Raw genomic sequence first — 21,642 nt, forward strand, 5'->3', positions numbered from 1 at the left:
TGTAATGGTACGGCTCAGTTTGTGGGTCATCCGACCGTCAGCGGTACCGCCCATTATGAAGTTTGACTGCCCAAGTAACTGTATGATGCAAATAGGGCTAGAAGTGGTTTCCTAGTCACCCGGGACATTTTCTCTGCTAGCTGTGAAAACAAAATTAAAAGACATGTTTTTGACGAATATCTTTCCACTCTTTAATACGAAATACTACGTGCCTCAAACCAGGCATTTTGAGGGTGGTCCACTGGTAGGCAGATTGGTTCCTTCCTCGGCTCGCTTAGGGCCTCCTTAAGAAGGATGTTAGTTGCCTGATTTGAACCAGGTTCCCAAGCACAGTAGACCAATCTGCTCATTAATCTGCATAGGCATGTGTGTAACGAAGTAACAATCGCTTTACCCTGCGCACAATCTGTGTGGACCGCGATCCTGGTGTTCACATTTCTTCATTCTTGCGAGCAAGCACTTTCAGTTGATTGGCGCGTGCTTCCCGTCGTATTACAAGTATTACTTAGAGAAACGAGAGTGTGCCAGATAACCCTATCTTTCAATGGGAACTAGCACTTAGAGACGGTGGGTGACATTGCGCTGCCTTCAGAATTAAGCAACAGAATAAAGAAGCAGGTCGTAACTTTTCTTTAACAGGCCACATTGAATCAGTCGTCATGTCATCAGTGTCACCATCGTGTTGTCGCCATTGGTATCACCTTGCTGCTGCCTTGACACACATGCTCGAACTTACACACCCAATTTCTCATCTTAGAAAATGGCAGTTACAAAATTTTAGTGCGATAGAATTCTTCGTGTACTGCACACACTTAACGCACGCTATTGACCTATGTTTGTTAGTTCGCATGTTTGTAGCTGACCGTTTTTCCCGCCTGCCTAGGTCAATGGTCAGATAGTGGTCGAATGGACAATGCATCCGGCTGCAATGCAGAAGTAACGTACTTCTAAGCCAACCATGGGACACACTTGAGTTAGTGAGTATGTAGCAATTCGTACATATGTGCCGCTATTCATTCACGAGGACGTGGGTCACTGTCGACGCGGGGCTAGGCAGGGACCACTGTTGGACAAAACTCTGAGGCCGATATGCAGCACTGGATATGTGCCAGTAGGTCTGGGCTGAAAGAACAGGGCTCGAAGCCTACCGAGGCGCCAGTCTGAACTGGCCATTGCGGCACGTTGCTGCTGTTCAGCACTCCAACCATGGCGAAACGGTAGAGCATCAGCCTCGTATGCGAAAGGCGATAGGTTCGGATCCGTGTTGCGACGGAAACCCACCGGTTTTATTGCGTCAGCATCCTTAGGGTACTTCGTGCTATCTAACTATCTATTTCTGTTTGTGTCTATTGATGCATTTAACCGTTTTCCTGCCTATCTGAGTCACTGGGCAATCTCTGGTCGAATGGCTAGCCCACTGGGCCGCTGCGCTGAGGCAACAGAGTTCCAAACCAACAATCAGACCTACTTGGGTCATGCAGTATATGCCAATGTGTACATTCGTGCCACTGCTGGAAGGACCTGCACGACGAGACTATCGCTTCCAAAGCAGGCAAAGAAGATGCGCTCGCGTGCAGGTAGTGCGAGAGTAGAACACGCTAGAGCGCTCGACCTGGGCGGCCGCGGTATCGGCCGCTCGCAAGATCCCGCGGCATCATAGCTGGCCGGCCTAAATAAACCGTGGCCACCACGGCTACCTCCTCGCGCCGCCTCCCGCAAGCCTCTTCCACTCCGACGTGGATCACTGTAGACGCGTGAATGGGTCAGTACCGCTGTACGAAGAAACTCTTTGAGGCCAACTTGGAGTACTGAGTATGTGCCACTCGGTCTTTGCTGATCTCCAGTGAGCCATTTCTATGTCAACACGGGCCATTTGGTGTGTGCCAGTAGGCCTGTGTCGCTCTTAAATGAACGCCTTTAACGCCCACTGGGGCTGTGCTAGGTGCCCCGAGTGTTGATAGCAAAGTGCGAAAGTGGAATCTCGCTGCAGTACACGCTTCATGCACAACTCGTTTAGATGGAGGCGATACATGGTGTTGGTATTTGATTCCGTGCTAACGAATTTCTGACGACAGTCATCCTGAGATGGGTTCTGTCGCAATTTTTTATAATGTGGTTGCCATAAGCAAATATGCTGCTCCATCTAATAACCTGTTGCAGAATCATAAACAATGCTGGATAATCAGCTACCTGTGACGTGTTTTACAAAAGATTAAACCCCATGATGTATGGGACCAGCCCAATTTTTTTTTCTAATAAATAAATTGGAGTCTATGGTCAAGTCTCCTGCAGACTATGGTATCAGGAGGAAACAGAAGCAACGTCATAACCCTGACACACGAGAAGAGTTTAGAGGAGCCTCATTGTTTTATACGAAAACAACTGGTCACATGCCAATACAGTGATTTAAACTATGGTGCCTCAGGACAAGAGACTGATTACTTCACTGTCACGTCGTAAATTCTAGCATGGAAATCATGAAAAGTTTCCACCAATCCCGCTCTTCCCTCGCAGGTGCTTGGGCCATGATACAATTCAAACGCTAATCGACATATCCCAACATTACAATGCGTGAAGATCTTTTTGTAAATCTTTGTCGTCTTGCAAAGCGACATTAACGGCTTTTTTGTAGCAATGTTTTATTTAATTATTTTAGGCGTACTTGGTGCAGAAAACTACCACACTCCGCACTAAGAAATTTATCTAGAAAGCCGTGCATGCTTTCTGGAGGGATCTCACGAGCATCTCATGAAGAAACTTTTGACCGTTCTTGGATGGCGTGTGTAACACACTGGCGTGGTTTACCCAGAAGAAACACTGTGTCACGTGGGAGTTTTGTGGAATAAATTTAGTCGTGTTTCGCGTGGTTGAGTGGGGCGTCACAAACAACAATGAATTTTCGAGGAGGAAATGCTGGTTCAGTGGAAACACTGGTACAGAAAGCATGTCAGGGTAGCCCTGGCTAAGCTTTAACAGCGTGTCATGGAAATCGAGCATCTCTTTGTAGCGAAAAACGCATTACGTCGATGCTGTTTATGGCTATGGTTCCGTGAAGTTTTGTTCTGCGTGGGCAAAACACCAATTGGCCGATCCCTGAAATAGTGCAATACGAGTCCGACCCGCGGCGGAGGGGAAGAAGGCTTCAAGCACTCCGCCAACTTTCTGAAATACATTTAATAATGTTGGGTCCATATAGAACTCCTCTCAGAGATTAAGCTTATTAAGAACAGATAAGAACAGATACTATTAAGAACAGATAAAAACAGATACTACGCTTTCACCGGCGTTGACCATATCCACGTTCGCACCATCCTCTCTTTGTGGCGTTCCAAGCACTTGCATATCAATTTGCTTTCCTTCCGCTCTCCCATGGTGGCGCAGCCGTCAAACCGTCACGCGTATCTAGCTTCTTCAGGCTCCTCGTAGTGGTGGTCCCGTGATTCATGTGAATGTGTGCAAAAATCACGGTAAATTAGCTCGTACCTTTGTTCAAAATACGGTGCAATCTCTGTGTCATTTGCTAAGCAGCTTTGCTAGTCATCTACCTTCACAGAGCGCAATGACTCGTGATTTTTATTAATATTACTTTCTGTGAAACTAATAAGTCGACTATTAATACTGAGATTGTTAAAGCGACTTGCCCTCTCCTCTTAAACAAAAGACACGCAAGTAACCGCTTCTTTCGCCATGACGACAAGACTTACTTGCTATGACGTTGCTTTGCTGAGCATGTGATTGCGGGGGCGTTAGTCGTCACATTGCGATGCGGGCGGCTTCCGAAAACGTCCTTTCACCGCGCTTTCTGTGAACAAAAACGCTCAGGCGGTCTAAATTATTGCTGAGCAAACCACTACTGGCCTTCTTAACTCTGATCAGCTTAAGGAAGGTACACCTATTTATTTATTTTCCAGCATAGAGGAGGGCCCCTTCGACGCGACAAGAAACGACCTCCGTATCGTAGAATTCCAGAGACATTACCAGGTGAAACTGTGGCGGTAGTACCTATGAGTGCTGCAAGCTGGGCAGTTCAGCCAGCATGGCAGTGATGGGTAGTACGTGGATTTGCCTAAACTTCCTTCATGTGGCTTTAAATGACTTTGTGATTTTCCAAAGCGATCACTTTAAAGAAAGCACTGCGTTATATGTAATTGAACTAACTTTATAAAAATTGCCCGATGGCAGGATTCGAACTACCGACTCTTAGTACAAAAGCCCGGTATTGAAGCCGTTACGCCATAGGCGCGTCTACAAGCGCGACCACTGCGTTCAGCAATGATTATGCGCGCTTGCAGGGTTTTATAACCTCCTCCACGAAGAAAAGCATCAACTGCTTTGACATTTAGGCAACTTTAAGCCCTGATAAAGCGCTATAAACGAAGCCAAAAGAATGCCTGAGGCCGCAAATACGAAGATCAGGCAAATCCATGTGCTACCCATTATTCCCGTGGTGACTGAACAATCGCAGCGCCAGAGTTCCCTCTAGTAATTGCACGAAACTCTATGCTGCGTCTACGCCATGCATTGCCAAGCGGGAAAAAAGAACTATAAGAAAGATATGCAGATTCAATGCACATGTTGCAATCAAATGTAACAAGAAGCTGCAATGAATGGGTTAATTAAACGATGTAAAACTAACGGCGATACGCAAAATCTTGTTTATTCTCTTCATATGCAATATGTAATCTCACGCAGTGTTGATGCTTGAAAGGTCATAACTTTAATCTGATGTTCTAGATTATGTTTATTAAGATGGTCATTACGCAATCACCGAGGTGCAGATATACGCTCCAGTTGATAAGCGTAGCCTGAATATGAATAAACAAAGAAGGGCATGAAAATGAAAATAACTCCATTAAGTAAACAGCAGACTGAATGTAGCTGTTGACATGAGGAAGCACGGAGACGAATAAAGGTGCTAGACGTTCAGGCAGACAACTTTTTCTTCCGTTCACAAATTGTTCAGTAACGGGAAAGTAGGTACAATTTTTTATCAGTGTGCGCAGTGCATATATATTTTTCATATGACATCACGGACGCAGCTCTCGCTGTGCTAGTACTCAAACATGGGGACCACGATGATGTCAGTGCATTGTATTATCAAACGTACGTTAATTGTCTTGCTTATTGACGGTGACTATTTTTTTTCTGGTTTATCACTGTTATCACTTTGTCGTTAGACAAAAGATGGGCACGTCGTGCTGTCATGCTGTCGGCTTTCTTGATTACACTCGTTCTCGACCTGCTGGTACCTAAAGATGGCGGCCATGATAACGTCTGTGTAATCTATCAATAGTGAAAGTGCTTTTCCTAGAATAGTTCTGAATATCAGAGCGCTGTGCTAGTTTTGGTCGCTGTAAACTGCCTCAAAAGAAATTGTTATGTGGTGATTAACGCAGCGCATCATTGGTGACATCGCTACAAAATACTGCATCGAGCAGTAATAGTAGCCTAAGGGGATTGGACATATTGTGCGTTAGCCCACTGCTTTCTGTTATGCCGAACAGCAACGAAACATACGGGAGTGGTATCAGAGGGCCGCCCGCTCCTCCACTGAGTTCCCTCCCATACAATTGGTAGATACCACGAAATGAGCGCGGACGTTCCCCCGCCGCATTCACCGCGCGTCTACGCAAGCGGCGAGGATAACGAATGGTGGAGTTGCAAGCCGGGAATTCCCAACTGCGATCTCTTCTGCAGCCTGTGGAAGAAGCGTCTTCGCCATAGCGGAGTCCTGAGACATACGTGAGGTGCGACGCACCTAGAACGTGACAGAACATCACCGACGGCCGTCGGCGAGCGCTGTCACGTAGCCGAAATTGCTGGCAGCGAAGGAAGAGTGAAGGGAGGGGAACGTGTCTATGTCCTTTCTCTTGCACTCACATCTACGCAAGCAACGCAGATAAATGCGATGGACGCCCTTTATACTGCCGTACGTCGTCAGAAACAAGAGTTGTGTCGAGCTAACATGTGGTAAAAGTGGAAACGTTCGTCACTTGAGCCGCCGCAGAAAGTTTACGAAAGTGTGAGTTCCATGCAAACTGATCGGAGTATCTGACACCTTTATGTGGAAATTTAGTTCGCGGAAGAATGTAATGCGCAAGTCCGATATGACGTGGGCTGCTTAGATGGTTGGATTTAATAAATGTTCACGTGCACCAGGTCACATGAGCCAACGACGTTTGTTTAAGATTTAAGTTGGTTCGTGCGGTCTTACCTTTGCTCTTTGTCTGCTGAGTGATGTCCGATTTTCTGACGATACGCTTTGTTTTCTATGCCTATTGCCCTTCGTCCGTGCCCCGTGTGCCGCTTGGACGCTATCAATCTGCCATTATCGCCGACATCATTCATTGCGAGTGACGTGGAAGAACATGATAACAAAATATAAATTCGGACATCCGCAACGTTGCTTAATGCTAATCGCATTGACGTTGACATTCATCATGAAATTGGTTCTGCTGGAACTTCATTACCTAATTCGTGCTTCAGCAAACGTTAGAAAATAGGCCGATCCCAAGTACTGTGGGAATCGAAGTTAAGCGAAGAATGTTCCGGGTTGTTGGCTATGGTATCGACCCTGCATAGGCACGGCTGGACCGGCTCTTTGACTCTTTGGTGGACTTGCCTAGCTGATCGGTCATTGCGAATATGTTTCTCTTCCTCTGCGCCAAGTAGTACTGCAGTAGTACGCCATCATTGAGCCGTTCAAGTAAACATCTGAGGAATGCAGTGACCGAGCAGACGCATTTCTCGACGGCGCTGCTGTCTTTCAAGAGTACTTTGTGATCATCAGGAGTCGATTTGTGGGCAAGGCGTGGGAAACTTGCTTTTAAAATGGGTTCTTCATGCGGAGCCAACCGCCATCCGGTGTTCCACACCCGACATATCGGGATCTTCGGTGTGCCATCTGCCTCGGCGCAGGTATTAGGCGAGAATCAGATGTGACAGTCGGATTGCGGAGCTCGAATGGCGATGATACCGCGACCACGCCAGTGAAAGGAGCTGAAGTTGGTAGGCACCGCTATGCCTGCCAGCGTCGGAGGGTAGATAGATAGACAGACTCAACCAGAAACAGTGTTTCAAACGACACTGACACTCAGCGCAGGCCACCTGCGAAAAAGTACGGTTACCTGGTGCCGGAGGTACCGAGGAAAAAGCATAACGAAATAGTATAATGAAAACGAAAAAGTAATTAGGAAGACACTTGTGTTCGCTGGGCCTAACCACAAAAATAGTAATCACTTAAAGGATACAATGCATGTCGCTCGCCTAAATTGATACCCTGCTTTAGAGAAAGATAGCTTTCTGTTGAGTTACCGAAGCCAGGCTGAAACGGGTATTCGATTACGCCACATCATTATATTGTGACTATAGATGTGTATGTGCAGTCACCCAGCTAAATTCACGCAGATCTATCACTGTGCTTATAAATGTCATACGTAGCGCGTTGTACGTGTTAGCCGATGGGGTAGCTTGTTCTTCTAAGGCAAGCAAATCTGTCTGAAGCGACAGTGTGTGACGACAACGAAATGATGTAGACGATGACGGTGGTTCGGCAATGACGGAGAAGTTGAAAAATTAATTATTACTATGATTATGATGGCATGACGGCATTATGATGACTGCAAAAGCATGACGACGACAGCGATGACACTAACTGAATCCGACGACAAAAGCGAAGCGATGATGTCATGATTGGCGACATCACGTACATGAAGACTTAGGCGGCAATTTTTCTGCCATCTGTGGCTTGTTATTCCTATCCCCTACCACAGCGCAAAGGAAAGGAATCGCAGTGTCTCTTGATGAGGCGGTGAATGTCATTCAAACATTGGGATGACCTTGATGACATTTCACTGCTTGGCCTCAAGCAACTAGGATGCCTTCTTCGCGATTTCTGCGTTCCTCTGCTACAGAATTGAAAATGCGAGGAGATGTCCTTTTCCATATAAAGTTTTTTTGCTTGCACGCGATGGCGAGTCGGTTCATAGAGCCGCCGTGCTAGTTAAGCGGCTTTATCACCGCGATTGGGCATTCTCCCTGCATGGTGCCTGAATCGGCTTTACTCGTCTCGTCCTCTTTGTTTGTACTATTGCCACCTTTATAATAAATGACGCTTTGGTTGTAGCAATCTACACCTTCTCCAATGGTGTCTCTACGCACGCATCGTCGTCTAATACTTCAACAACTGATCTCACAACTTCAGTAACTGCTACATGTACAACAGCTGCTAAGCCAAGAAGGGCTTCGTAGTTAGCGAAGGAGGTTGCACGCATATACACTCAGCAGGTGGGCAATTTACAGAGGCAGCACGTTGTGCTCGACAGCACTAGCGACCGCTCCGAGGCACAAACGTCGCTGTTGTGAAGACAAAGCTCGTTAGTGCGAGACAAAGTGCCAATAGGAGTCGGAGGATCAACCTGCTTTTGCGAACATCAGCAACTAATTTAGAGAAAAGAAACTGTACTTTTCAGAATGATACGGAGTAACGTTGTCGGTGGAGTCTTCAAATAAGTAGAACTCCGAAAGAGAAGTGCAAGACATCACCATATAACCACCATAAGAATCAAGATGCACAGACTTCCAGCCCTTCTGATAAGAAAACGCCATGCCGCTTGTGCATAGGATTCACAATGACATATGTTCTACTAGGTTCCCCAAAAAGATTTCCAGATGCAACACACATGCTGAGGGGAAGTTTTTGTGAAGCGATCAATGAAATCCTACAAATTGTTCAATGCCTGTCCTTCGTCTTTGGTGATAAAATAAGCTCATCCGTGCTCCCACTCACCCGTGATACGCAATTCGACAAAAGGTGAATCGATTTGTAGTTGATTTCTTTCGATATATTTTTATTGATAAGCTCAAGGCCGTTGCTTCAGAGGCTGTGGCCACGATTCCCCCCCCCCCCAGAATTGTCCAGGACCCACTACGAGTTCGTCATGGAGCGCTACAGTAGTCGCAGCTTCGCATAGGGTCAATGCACTTGTTCTGAAGATGACGTAGCAGCCTTAAAACATACATAGGCTTTCGTTACTCATGGCTGCTGTTCCTTTCTAGTGAGTAAAAAAATCCAGGGTGAACGGGATGTTTTAGAGTGCCGACCTTAGGGGCCCATTCATGCGGCGAGCATCGGCGTCGCCGGCAGGACGGCTTGTTTCGTACTATCTTGTGCTCGCGTCAACTCTCACTCGCGCTTGTTTGGATTGTTTGATCGTTTTGATTGTCATGGTTAGTGATTATTCTGTAACAGAATGGATATCTGGCCTAGTTGGTTTACTTGCATCTGTTGCGATTCGCCTGCGACACGTGGTTTTGCCGGCGCGACTGCGGCGGGGCGACAGACATTTTTGGCCCGATCGTCGTCGCCGCAACGCTCATCGCCAGGTGTTTCCAGGCGCGACTGCGGCGATACGACCGCACAGGATCACCCTCGCATTCCAGTCATTGTGCCGGAACCAGGCGCTGCGAAAGCAGGGATCATCCTCTCATTACAGTCATTGTGCCCGACCGGCAGCGCTACAACTGGGTGCTACGAGATCGTGCTCGACATGGTGCTACGGCATCGCTACAACAGGGTGCTACGAGATCGTGCTCGACATGGTGCTACGGCATCGCTACAACAGGGTGCTACGAGATCGTGCTCGACATGGTGCTACGGCAGCGCTACGACAGTGTGCGTCACCATTAGCCCATTGTACATTCACGTGCTCGTCTTTTGAGGGGTTCCTTCTTGCCCTCAACTGCGAGAGTATAAAAACAGCTGCCCCGGACGCCAAAAAGAGGGCTCCGATTTCTTCTGTTGAGTGAAGTGCTCTCCCGTCTCTCTACTTCGGTCAAACCTGACCGCCAACTCTCTGCGATGTTAAAATAAACAAGTTGTTTCGTTGTTACCAGTCGACTCATGCTTTGCCGGGACCTTCGGATGCTTCCAGTTGTACCCCAGGCCGCCAGGCCAACGCTACCCTTGGGGCTTGCGACCCAGGTACAACCACGGGCGTCAGCGCCGAGTTCCCAACAGATCGTACCAGCGGTGCGATCCCAAACATCTGGTTGGCAGCGGTGAGATCGCCTACGACTTCAAACAACTGTCTGCCAGCGGTGAGATCGCGACAACGGAGGCCAGCAGCGAAGAGATGCAGTTGACTGTATGCTGAGCAGCTCAACGACGATCCGGGAGCAGTGCAACGAGCCCTGTGTGACGACTGGTTGCCTGCAGCGGAACGACTGCGCGGAATTCCTGCCTGCGAGGTTTGGTGAGTGCGGGACTTTCTTCTTCTGAGCTTTGCCAGGCTTTTTGTTAGTGTCAGAAACAGAGCTGGTAATTGTGGTTGTCGTTGCTGCCGGGTTAGTTTGCGGCAAGACAATAGTAAGCAGTAGAGAAAGCAGCATTCAGAGCAGCCATGGATTTGAAGTCGTTGCGCAAACCGAAATTGTTGGAGCTTGCAAGAGAGTTGGGTCTGGATGTCTCGGACAAACTCAGAAAACCAGAACTGCTAAAGGCTATTCTTGAGTTAGAGGCTGAGGATGACGAGCTGTCGGAATGCCTTGAGACTATTGAGGAGAGGTCAAAAAGACAGGAGCGCGAACTTAAAGAGCAAAAAGAGAAACAGGAGCGCGAACTTAAAGAGCAAAAAGAGAAACAGGAGCGCGAACTTAAAGAGCAAAAAGAGAAACAGGAGCGCGAACTTAAAGAGCAGAAAGAAAAAGAAGAGCGTGACCGTCAACACGCTTTGGAAATGAAGCGTCTTGAGGTAGAGATGGAACGCGCTCGTAATGGAAGTCAGGCACACGGTGCAGGAGAACGCGTATTGTTCAAAATGACTGACCTGATGCGGCCGTTTAAGCTTGGAGAGGACATTGGTTTGTTCCTGGTTAACTTTGAGCGAACGTGCGAGAAGCAGGGGTTCGCTCGCTTGGATAGAGAGGAAGCAGAGGATTTCGACAAAGTAAAATCGAGTCTGCTAAAAAAGTACCGGCTGTCTGCGGAGGCGTTCCGTCGGAAGTTTCGGGAAAATGAGAAAGGCAGAAGTGAGTCATATACAGAGTTTGCGTATAGGCTTATGTCGAACATGCAGGAGTGGCTCAAAGAAGAGAAAGCGTTCGGTGACCACGATAAAGTTCTGCAGTGTTTCGGGCTAGAACAGTTTTATAGTCGGTTACCGGAGAACGTGCGATACTGGGTCTTGGATAGGCCAGACGTTTGTACGGTGGCTAAAGCCGCTGAGCTAGCCGAGGAGTTTGTGACGCGTCGGGCTCGCGGAGCTAAGGACGGTCAAAAGGGTGAATTTGGCTCGAAGTTTGAGAGGCCGAAGTTCACACCCATGAGAGCAAAGGGGAACACGCGTAGTGCGGATGCGAGTGGAAGCAGTGCGACCGAACCTAAGGAGACGGCGGCAGCCGAAGCCGAACGCAGAAAGCGGTTCGAGATGAGGCAAGCGCGCGTTTGTTATACGTGCAAGAAGCCGGGTCACTTTTCGGCGCAGTGTCCGGAAACAACACCAAAAGTTGTGTTTTTTTCAATAGGCAGCACTGACGAGAACATGAAGCTTCTCGAGCCTTACATGCGAGACCTCCTCGTGAACGGGAAAGAGTGCCGAGTGCTTCGCGATTCCGCAGCTACGATGGATGTAGTTCACCCGTCTTACGTAGAACCCCATATGTTCACGGGCGAGTGCGCATGGATCAAGCAAGCCGTGGAAGCTCATAGCGTGTGTCTGCCGGTAGCAAAAGTGCTTATTGAAGGACCTTTCGGAGCGCTTGAGACGGAGGCGGCAGTGTCATCTATGCTGCCACCCCAGTACCCGTACCTATTTTCAAACAGGTCCGATCACCTCCTGCGCGAGAAGGGGCTTTTGTTTGGTGAAGCTAGTGTTCAGGCCTTAACCAGATCGAAGGTTCGGGAGCTCGCTGCAAAGGCGGTAGTTGCGGGGCCGACGTTATCAAACCACGAAAAAGGGTCAGAGGCGCAGCAAGCTGATATTCCGAGCACGCCCGAACTGAATAAACTTGAGTCTGTAACGTTAAAGGCGCCAGATACTGGAGAGGAAACGCCCGACGCGGGAAAGTTAGAAGAGCTATCTACTGATTTGCTCATCGCGCCTACGTCAGACGGACTTGATAGGTTGCTAAAAGTCAGCCGGACGGCTTTGATAGCCGAGCAAAAAAAGGATGGCAGCCTGGAAAACGTGCGCTGCAATGTCAAAGAAGGTATCGCCAGGAAAACTGCGCGTTTTGTGGAAAGAGGTGGAGTCCTGTACCGGAAGTATCTAGACCGCAGAGGAGTGGAGTTCGATCAGCTGGTCGTGCCTCAATGCTATCGTCAGGATCTGTTGCGCTTGTCACACGGGGGTTCGTGGTCCAGACACCTAGGAGTTAAGAAAACTAAGGACCGTCTCTTGCAAGAGTACTATTGGCCAGGGGTGTTTTCGGGACGCAGACCATTTCGTGAGGACATGTGACACTTGTCAGCGGGTGGGCAAACCAGGGGACAAATCAAGGGCGCCGTTGAAATTGGTACCTATCATAACGGAGCCTTTTAGACGGCTCGTTATTGATACTGTGGGACCTCTGCCGGTAACAGCCACGGGGTACAGACACATTTTGACTGTGATCTGCCCAGCGACAAAGTTCCCTGAAGCAGTGCCGCTTAAAGAACTCAGCTCAGTTGAGATAGTTAATGCACTACTGTCCATATTTGCGCGAGTTGGTTTTCCTGCAGAAATTCAATCAGATCAGGGCACAGTGTTTACTAGCGCTTTGACGACAACTTTTCTCGAAAGGTGTGGGGTAAAGCTGTTACACAGCTCAGTGTACCACCCACAGTCGAATTCCGTTGAGAAGCTCCACTCCGTCATGAAGCGCGTGTTGAGAGCGTTGTGTTTTGAACATCGAACTGACTGGGAGCTGTGTCTGCCTGGGGTGATGTTTGCTTTAAGGACCGCGCCGCATGCGGCTACGGGGTTTTCGCCAGCTGAACTGGTGTACGGTCGCTCGCTTCGATCTCCGCTTCGCATGCTTCGAGAATCATGGGAAGGCAGGGGCGACGACCCAGTCGTGGTGGAGTACGTGCTTAAGCTCCTCGAACGCTTAAGAAGGGCACAGGAGTTGTCAGGTGAAGCAATGGCAAAGGCCCAGCAGAGGGCCAAGGTTTATTATGATCGGACCGCCAGGGCCCGTCGTTTTGAGGTGGGCGATGAGGTCATGATATTGCGCACATCGCTAAACAACAAACTAGACGTGCAGTGGGAGGGCCCAGCGCGAATTGTTCAGAAACTGTCGGACGTTAACTACGTGGTAAGTCTGCCAGGAAAGCGGAAAGCACAGCAAGTTTACCACTGTAATCTGCTCAAACCTTATAGACAAAGGGAAGCAGTGGTGTGCATGATGGTAAACGTTCCTGAAGAGCTTCCGGTCGAGCTTCCGGGACTAGGCTCAGTGACGAACAGGGAAGACACCGGTCAAGTCATTAGTGACCTTATCAGTAAAGCACCGCTGTCGCCCGAGCAGAAAACCGAACTACACCAGCTATTACAAGAGTTTCAAGGTCTGTTCTCTGAGAGGCCTGGTAGGACTTCTGTACTTACTCATGATATAGAACTTACCTCCACAGAGCCAGTACGATCCAAGGCGTATCGGGTGTCACCCCGCCAGAGCGATATTATGGAGGCTGAGGTAAAGAAAATGCTACAGCTCGGTGTTATTGAGGCAGGTGAGAGTGATTATACCTCCCCTTTGATTTTAGTTGAGGTACCGGGCAAGGAACCTCGTCCTTGCGTCGACTACCGCAGGCTTAATTCCATCACTAAGGATCAAATTTATCCGATCCCTAACATCGAGGAGCGCCTTGAGAAAGTTAGTAGCGCTCAGTTTATTTCCACCCTAGATCTTGTCAGGGGTTATTGGCAGGTTCCACTTACAGAAGAGGCTAGTAGGTATGCGGCGTTCATTTCACCAATGGGAACATTCCGTCCTAAAGTGTTGAGTTTTGGTTTGAAGAACGCGCCATACTGTTTTTCAAGCCTCATGGATAAAGTGTTGCGGGGACAGCAAGAATTCGCTTTACCGTATCTAGACGACGTAGCGATATTCTCCGCATCCTGGTCTGAGCATATGGCACACTTGCGGGCAGTGCTAACCCGCCTGCGCGAAGCGGGCTTGACAGTAAAGGCTCCTAAGTGCCAGTTAGCACAGGCCGAGGTTGTCTACCTCGGTCACGTGATTGGTCAGGGTCGTCGCCGCCCCTCTGAAATAAAAGTGGCCGCTGTGCGAGACTTTCCGCAACCGCGCACAAAGACCGATATTCGGTCGTTCTTAGGTGTCGCCGGCTACTATCAGAGGTACATCCCCAGGTACTCTGATATCGCGGCTCCCCTGACGCATGCTCTAAGAAAGACAGAGCCTCAAACAGTCGTCTGGGACAAGACAAAGGAAAGAGCTTTTAGCGCCCTAAAGAGTGCCCTAACAAGCCAGCCTGTGCTACGATCGCCAGACTATACAAAAGGGTTCATTGTTCAGTGCGATGCTAGTGAGCGAGGCATGGGCGTTGTACTGTGCCAACGGGAAAATGGAGAAGTAGAACACCCCGTCCTGTATGCTAGTCGTAAGCTGACCAGTCGTGAGCAGGCGTATAGCGCCACCGAGAAAGAGTGTGCATGTCTCGTGTGGGCCGTTCAGAAATTGTCATGCTATCTAGCCGGCTCGAGGTTTATCATTGAGACGGATCACTGCCCTCTCCAATGGCTGCAGACCATCTCTCCCAAAAATGGCCGCCTCCTGCGCTGGAGCCTCGCTTTACAACAATATTCCTTTGAGGTGCGTTACAAAAAGGGGAGTCTCAACGGTAACGCCGATGGTTTAAGTCGAAGCCCCTAACGTAGGAATCAGCCTCAAAATTGTTTGTTACTGATGTTTTTCTTCCTGAGGCAGGATTTTTTTTAACATATTGCTTTTGTTTAGTGTTTCAAAGTGATGATATGCTTTCTAGTGCAATTTTCCAATTTGTGGACGCGTTCTGAGTGATGCTAGACTACTGTAAGGAACTAGGCAGTGGTATAAAAAGGGGAAAGAGCCTGGCAGGGCTTAGTGAGGGTTGTGCCGTGCTTGCTGACTGAGCGGTTGAGTTTCAGCGTAGTTCTAACGCTTGCCGGGAACGAGAACAAAAATGTGAACTCTCCCGAAGTCACTTTGCAGTGTCCCGTGCGAACCTGAACTAGAGAACGAGGCCTTCTCTGTGCGCTGCGCTCAAGAAACGTCGAGGGACGCCCGACTTCGGTTATGAGCATCATCGAGCGACATCCCTCCGGACAGCGGATGCAGTCCCCTGTCCATCGGGATCTCCTTCCCCCGGCGGGGCGGTCTGTTGCGATTCGCCTGCGACACGTGGTTTTGCCGGCGCGACTGCGGCGGGGCGACAGACATTTTTGGCCCGATCGTCGTCGCCGCAACGCTCATCGCCAGGTGTTTCCAGGCGCGACTGCGGCGATACGACCGCACAGGATCACCCTCGCATTCCAGTCATTGTGCCGGAACCAGGCGCTGCGAAAGCAGGGATCATCCTCTCATTACAGTCATTGTGCCCGACCGGCAGCGCTACAACAGGGTGCTACGAGATCGTGCTCGACATGGTGCTACGGCATCGCTACAACAGGGTGCTACGAGATCGTGCTCGACATGGTGCTACGGCATCGCTACAACAGGGTGCTACGAGATCGTGCTCGACATGGTGCTACGGCAGCGCTACGACAGTGTGCGTCACCATTAGCCCATTGTACATTCACGTGCTCGTCTTTTGAGGGGTTCCTTCTTGCCCTCAACTGCGAGAGTATAAAAACAGCTGCCCCGGACGCCAAAAAGAGGGCTCCGATTTCTTCTGTTGAGTGAAGTGCTCTCCCGTCTCTCTACTTCGGTCAAACCTGACCGCCAACTCTTTGCGATGTTAAAATAAACAAGTTGTTTCGTTGTTACCAGTCGACTCATGCTTTGCCGGGACCTTCGGATGCTTCCAGTTGTACCCCAGGCCGCCAGGCCAACGCTACCCTTGGGGCTTGCGACCCAGGTACAACCACGGGCGTCAGCGCCGAGTTCCCAACAGATCGTACCAGCGGTGCGATCCCAAACACATCTTAGCCGTCCACTCTACTCGTTCTCGCCTTTGGGCGCTTTTACAGTTTCGAGATTATCTTGTAATCTGATTTTAGGCGCGACGCGAATAGTGCTGGACTTTCTGGAAGCCACATGGTACCAGTAATTACGCTGGAACCTTCCACGAGTCATTACAAAAGCCGGCGTGCCCGACCAGCAAATAACGTTTTGGACGATTATCGACTCTGCTGTCTCTCTCAAATTCGTTACCTTATAGGGAAGCCGAAGAGTCTGTCGAATTCAATAAGACGCTCATATACGGGTGCGGGAATCTTATAAACCATGTAGGTAAAATTTGGGGTTTTTTTCAATTAGGAGCGACGTAATCGTCGGTTAAAATTGCGCTGTAGCTCCTTCCCCCGTCGAACCGTCGAATGCCGCGCGCTGCTGCTGACGCTGACGATGCGAGCGGAGACCGGAAACCGCGGTGTTGTGACGTCAACTCTAGTGTTTTGTTCCTTCGCAGCCTGCGCGACTGTGCCTGACCGTGCTTGTTTCTGCGTGCGTGCCATCGTAATCTGCTTCGATCGACCCTGCATTCCTTTGTGGGTGCGTCTGCGTGTATGTAGAGTGGTAGTCAATGTGCGCAGCATCAACTGCATGCAGCCTGCATGCAGTTGCTACAATGTAGAGTTTGCATGTGCTGGAAAGCCGGCGCACGCCAGGAAGCTGCGCTCCCCCCTTCTCTCGCGCACAGCGAGAAACCGACCTTCTTACGTAGCCGACGGAATTCGCTGCCATTACGACTTCGGTTACGAGTAGTGTGCGGATGGCGCACAGATGAAGGTCACTACACGTACTGCATGAACCGGGAAGCTTTTCACGTGTTTAAACCGTCTTTGTAGATTGCCGACAGCTTTGGACAGCGCACAAATACCGACGATCGCATCCCCGCTTACGTTCCACGAGGAAGCATGCAGGAACACAACACTACAGTTGTTTGACCGGAAACGAGCTCACTAGATCGGCGAAATATCGGCGAGATCACTAGATCGCTTTGCAAAACACATACTCACCAAAGAGCATTTCCAACACGAGGAGATCCCGACACTTCGCTTTCGTTCGCGTCCAAAGCACTGCTCGCACCAGCATTGTTTGCTTCGAGAGGCCGGCTCTTCGCTATCGGCTCGTACATGTAGGGAGTAACGCCGAACTCCTCAGAAAAACGCAGTCTCTCTAAATTTTCCATTACCTCTTAATGTTCCATTACAGCACCAAACTACCTGGTACCGCGCTTCATGTGTAGCGGCAGCGGTCGGTCACTAGAGTTGACGTCACGAGGCGCCCGACCAATCACAGGCGGAAACGAGACGCGCGAGCTGGGCGTGTCCGCTGCTGCACTTTTCGTCGAAATAAAATATATTTGCGCTTTCTTTCGCTCAATTTCGATACGATATTCGAATTCGGAGGGTTGAAAAGCATTATGTACACATGTTGACTCATTTTTTTCTAGAAAACCTTTCATCTTCCCTTTAATATATCGCTAAACTAAAGCCGGCGCAAAGCTGCGCTCACATTTCGCATAAGGAGTATCGGAATCGTCTGTGAACTTCATTTCCCTTGCTCTGCCTCCAGTGTATTCTTGTCAGTCTGCCCCATTTAACAGCGGGTGATATTAAGGCACCCGCTACCATACGGACGATAACAATCGTGTCGCTGCTGATGTTCAGTGGTATTTCTTTTATTTTTTTGCACAACTCCGCTAAAGTGTCATTCCACTGTTGTTGTTGTTCTTGTTTTCGTCGTCGTCGTCGTCGTCGCCGTCGTCGTCGTCGTCCTGAGTGGCCATGTCACATACCCACAGTGGGGGATTGGCCATGAATCGGGTGATTAAATTAGGTACATAAAAATAATAATAACAAGGGAGTTTACTAACTGCAGTAACTTCTTTTCGTACGCTTTTTTTAAGAACGTTCGCTGCGACCGAGCAAGTATTTGGGGTCACTTCCTCTATAGCTGCAATGAATTGCTGCATCTTCAAGTCATAATAAAGCAAGGAGCAAAAACAGTAAGCACGCGGTACTTCATTTCTAAAATAAATTGATTGACAATAGAAGCACGGCCGCATAATACAACCAAGAATTATCAACTGAGGATTACGAAGCGATTTTAACACGAATCTTAGGCGTGCATCTTGTAAACTGTGCGCCTCGTATATAGCTAATGAGGTGTTCTTTTTTTTATTTCATTTACATTGTTAGCTTCCACAAGGAAGAAGACAAAGTCGACGCGCAAAGTGCGTGTCAGGCTATGGACCGTCCAGTTTCAAGTCGCGCTTCTGTTCAGAGAAAGTGTGCTTTGACAGCGGGCTGCTCTCAAGGACGACGTAAGGAGACTGTCGTTGCACGACGACAATGACCAGCTCTACGGCGAGCACGTACGATCGGCGCGTAGCTCGAGCACGGTCGGCGATGCGTAGTGCGGAACCTGGTGCACCATCCTTGGCTGTCCCTTGCGCCACGCTGCTGGCCGCTCAGGGTGCGTTCGTGACGGTGTCCACGGTGCTGCTTTTCGGTATTGGAATCCTTTACCAGAAGAACGCGAGGGACTTGGATGACCCCTGTTCGAGCGATGGATGCCGCAGGGCTCTCGCGGAGCTCGAAGCCGCGGCGGGGCGGTATGTTACCACGTCCTCTTTCTCTTATAACATTTGCGTCTTCGAAAAAAAAATGTAAACGCAAACCGGTACATGGCCCATACACCGCCTTATGCGTTCGTGCATTAGTTTCCCAATTTAATATCGCAAGCACCAAACTATTCACAAGAGAGAGAGAGAGAGGGAAAGAAGGAAGAAAGGAAGCGCAGGGAGGTTAACCAGATTGAGTCCAGTTTGCTACCCTACACGTGGGGAGGGGGATGGGGGAGTGAAATAGAGAGAAACATGAGTCTTTATCGCACTTTCACATTCACTAAGTTAGGTGCAGGATGTCTACAGTCGGGCACTCAAATCTGTTGCCTTCAGGTAGCGAAGAAGCACTCGGATTGCTTTCCGGGCTAATAAACTGGGAGGCCAAGCTCCCAAGACCTTTGCTTCTGCAAATGGCCTATCGTCCAGTCCATTCAAGGCACACTGGAGAGTCTGAGGTTGGCTGTCAAAGCGAGGACAGTGGCACAGACGACTAATGGTCTCTTGTGCTTGCGCTTAGCGTGCATCGGTGAGTCCACCATTACAATACGATAGCTGTAGGAGTTAGTGAATGCTACTCCTACCCACAGCAGACATACCGGTGTTGCGTGTCGGCTGTTGGTCATTGTGCGTGTCCTAAAGGAAAACTAGCGTTAAAAAAGAAGGTGATATTTATTAACGCTACGTGGCAACAAACATTTAGTAGAATGGAGTAAGGTAGCATACTGTTTCAAAATACCTTATATAATAGGAGCTGAATAATGAGTAAGATAAATAGTGCTTCGTAAGATAACAATTCTTCGGAAAAGTAGCGACATGCTGGCCCGAAAATTTCGGAGGCTTTCTGTATTACGTAAACTGGAAGCAACCGCGATAGTGATACGTCTGTTTATCGCTTCCTAAATTATTTCTGTTTAACACATTGATGTGACCTTCGGCGGCTGCATTTCGATGGGGGCGAAATGCAAAAACACCCGTGTACTTAGATTTAGGTGCACGTTAAAGAACCCCAGGTGGTCTAAATTTCCGGAGTCTTCCACTACGACGTGCCTCATGATCAGCAAGTGGTTTCGGCACGTAAAACCTCACAATTTATTTTTATTTGCTGTGACCTTGTAGCATGGCTGCTGCACGAATGCCCAGGTATTGTTTCCCTGTGACTTCAATCTACAAATAAACAGATGAAATTTACCGCTCGCTTTGTTCTTGTCTACTCTCTCCTAATAGTGACGTCTTGGTGAGGGATAGTTGTTGAATCTACAAAACTAGACTCAAACAGCACGACTGATGCATAGACACACAGAGACAAATACCACAGAACAGGCGATTCTTCTGTTATACTTGTTCCTTTCTGTGTCCTTGTATCTGTATAGCTACTGTAGTAAGTCTCGGTTTCCACGTCACGCTAACATGTATCCCCTAGATCTCCTAGACGAACCAACCCGCCCACCAACCTATCCTACTTTAAAAAGAAGCCTACATGATCTTCGACGGTTCTGTTAAAGGGAGGAAAAATTCACCGACGAGTACGATACTCTCCAGTGGCAAATTTGAGCGCAGCTCTATACGTGTTTTCATTTTGCAATATATTGGCTGACACGGACAATCTATCAGGCCGAGCAATGTGAGGTGCGATTGCCTCGCTAATCTGAGGATTGATCGGGGCACGGCGTGGGTGTCCTGTGAACGCGATTGAAAGTAGCCACTGCAGACAGACCTCCCCTCGTGCAGCGCTTTGTTGCCATATATGGTATCGGCGATGTTTTGGTGAACAGACGACGCGTGCTCTACCGGCGCCACCCCGTATCCATCGTCGTCGCAGAGCCCGTGTTGCGCATCGCTATGCATTTCTTCTCACGCTTCCTTCATACCCTTCCACTTTTGCACTCATAGCTCCCGTGGTGTCCTGTCCTCTTTTTTTTTCATGTTGCTTTAAGCTACAATGGCTTCAATGCATTTCCGCCTCACCATTCCACAGCACTCTTCGCTGCCGCTATGTTCCCCGTGCTCTCCGCTATCGCCGGCTTTCACCCGCCACGGCGCTCCGCGTTCGCACTTTCATCCTTTGCTGTGTTCGTTCGCTCGGTCACGAGGGACACGAGCGCTTGCCGCAGGAACGGGCACATAACAGCTGAGCTCTAAAAAGGTATGCATATCCAACGCACATCTTGGAATCTACGTGAATATATAGTGATGCACTTAACCTAGTGTTCTAAATTTGCCTGTTCCATCAATTCGTCTTCTGCATAAAAGACACTGGCACCTACCCGTGCTATGCAATCTGACACACGCAATGTTCATCTCAAGGAAACTTTTTGGCCTTGCCATGATGTAAGAATACGTGCAATTCTGGCCGAACCGCTTGATAATCTGGCTGCTGTGCTTCAGGGGCCGATGTTCGATCCCACCATCGAGCGCTTAATTAATTTTATTTCAAGTGAGAACTACTTGGGTATGACAATAGCTTTCTCGGTTAGGAAGCCTACAATTTCTTCTGAATGTCTTATCAGGAAGTGTTCTTCAAGATGAGCTAAAATGAAAGTGGCAGTACATTGCCTCAACTTTTTGCATAATGTCCTATCTTCAGTTCGTCTTGAAGACCCCTTCCTGATAAGACCTTCAGAAGAAATTGTAGACTTGCTAACAGAAAGTTATCCAGGTAAATGCTCGATGATCAGTGTTGATATGACAACAGCACCTAGCAGCCTCCAGCTGCCGCGGTCATAAAGGTCTGGGAGGGTTCGAAAAGGAAGCTTCGATCAAAAATATGCTATTAAGCACGGCTATCCTGACATCGGTCGCGGAATTAATGCCTGTGCTCTGGAATTTGTTGTGTGGATATCGACACGTGAGCTTGTTTATCTTTTTCTTGTGAC

At 48.8% G+C, this 21,642-nt stretch overlaps 1 non-coding gene across 1 annotated transcript; it reads right to left on the reverse strand.

Moving 5' to 3' along the window:
* Positions 1–3,076: 3,076 nt before the first annotated feature.
* LOC142583783 (U2 spliceosomal RNA) lies at positions 3,077–3,268 on the reverse strand. The gene has a single exon (XR_012828655.1). It is a non-coding gene; the product is annotated as a U2 spliceosomal RNA (small nuclear RNA).
* Between the last annotated feature and the right edge of the window lie 18,374 nt (positions 3,269–21,642).

The sequence above is a fragment of the Dermacentor variabilis genome, chromosome 5, assembly GCF_050947875.1.
Source record: "Dermacentor variabilis isolate Ectoservices chromosome 5, ASM5094787v1, whole genome shotgun sequence".
NCBI lineage: Eukaryota > Metazoa > Arthropoda > Arachnida > Ixodida > Ixodidae > Dermacentor > Dermacentor variabilis.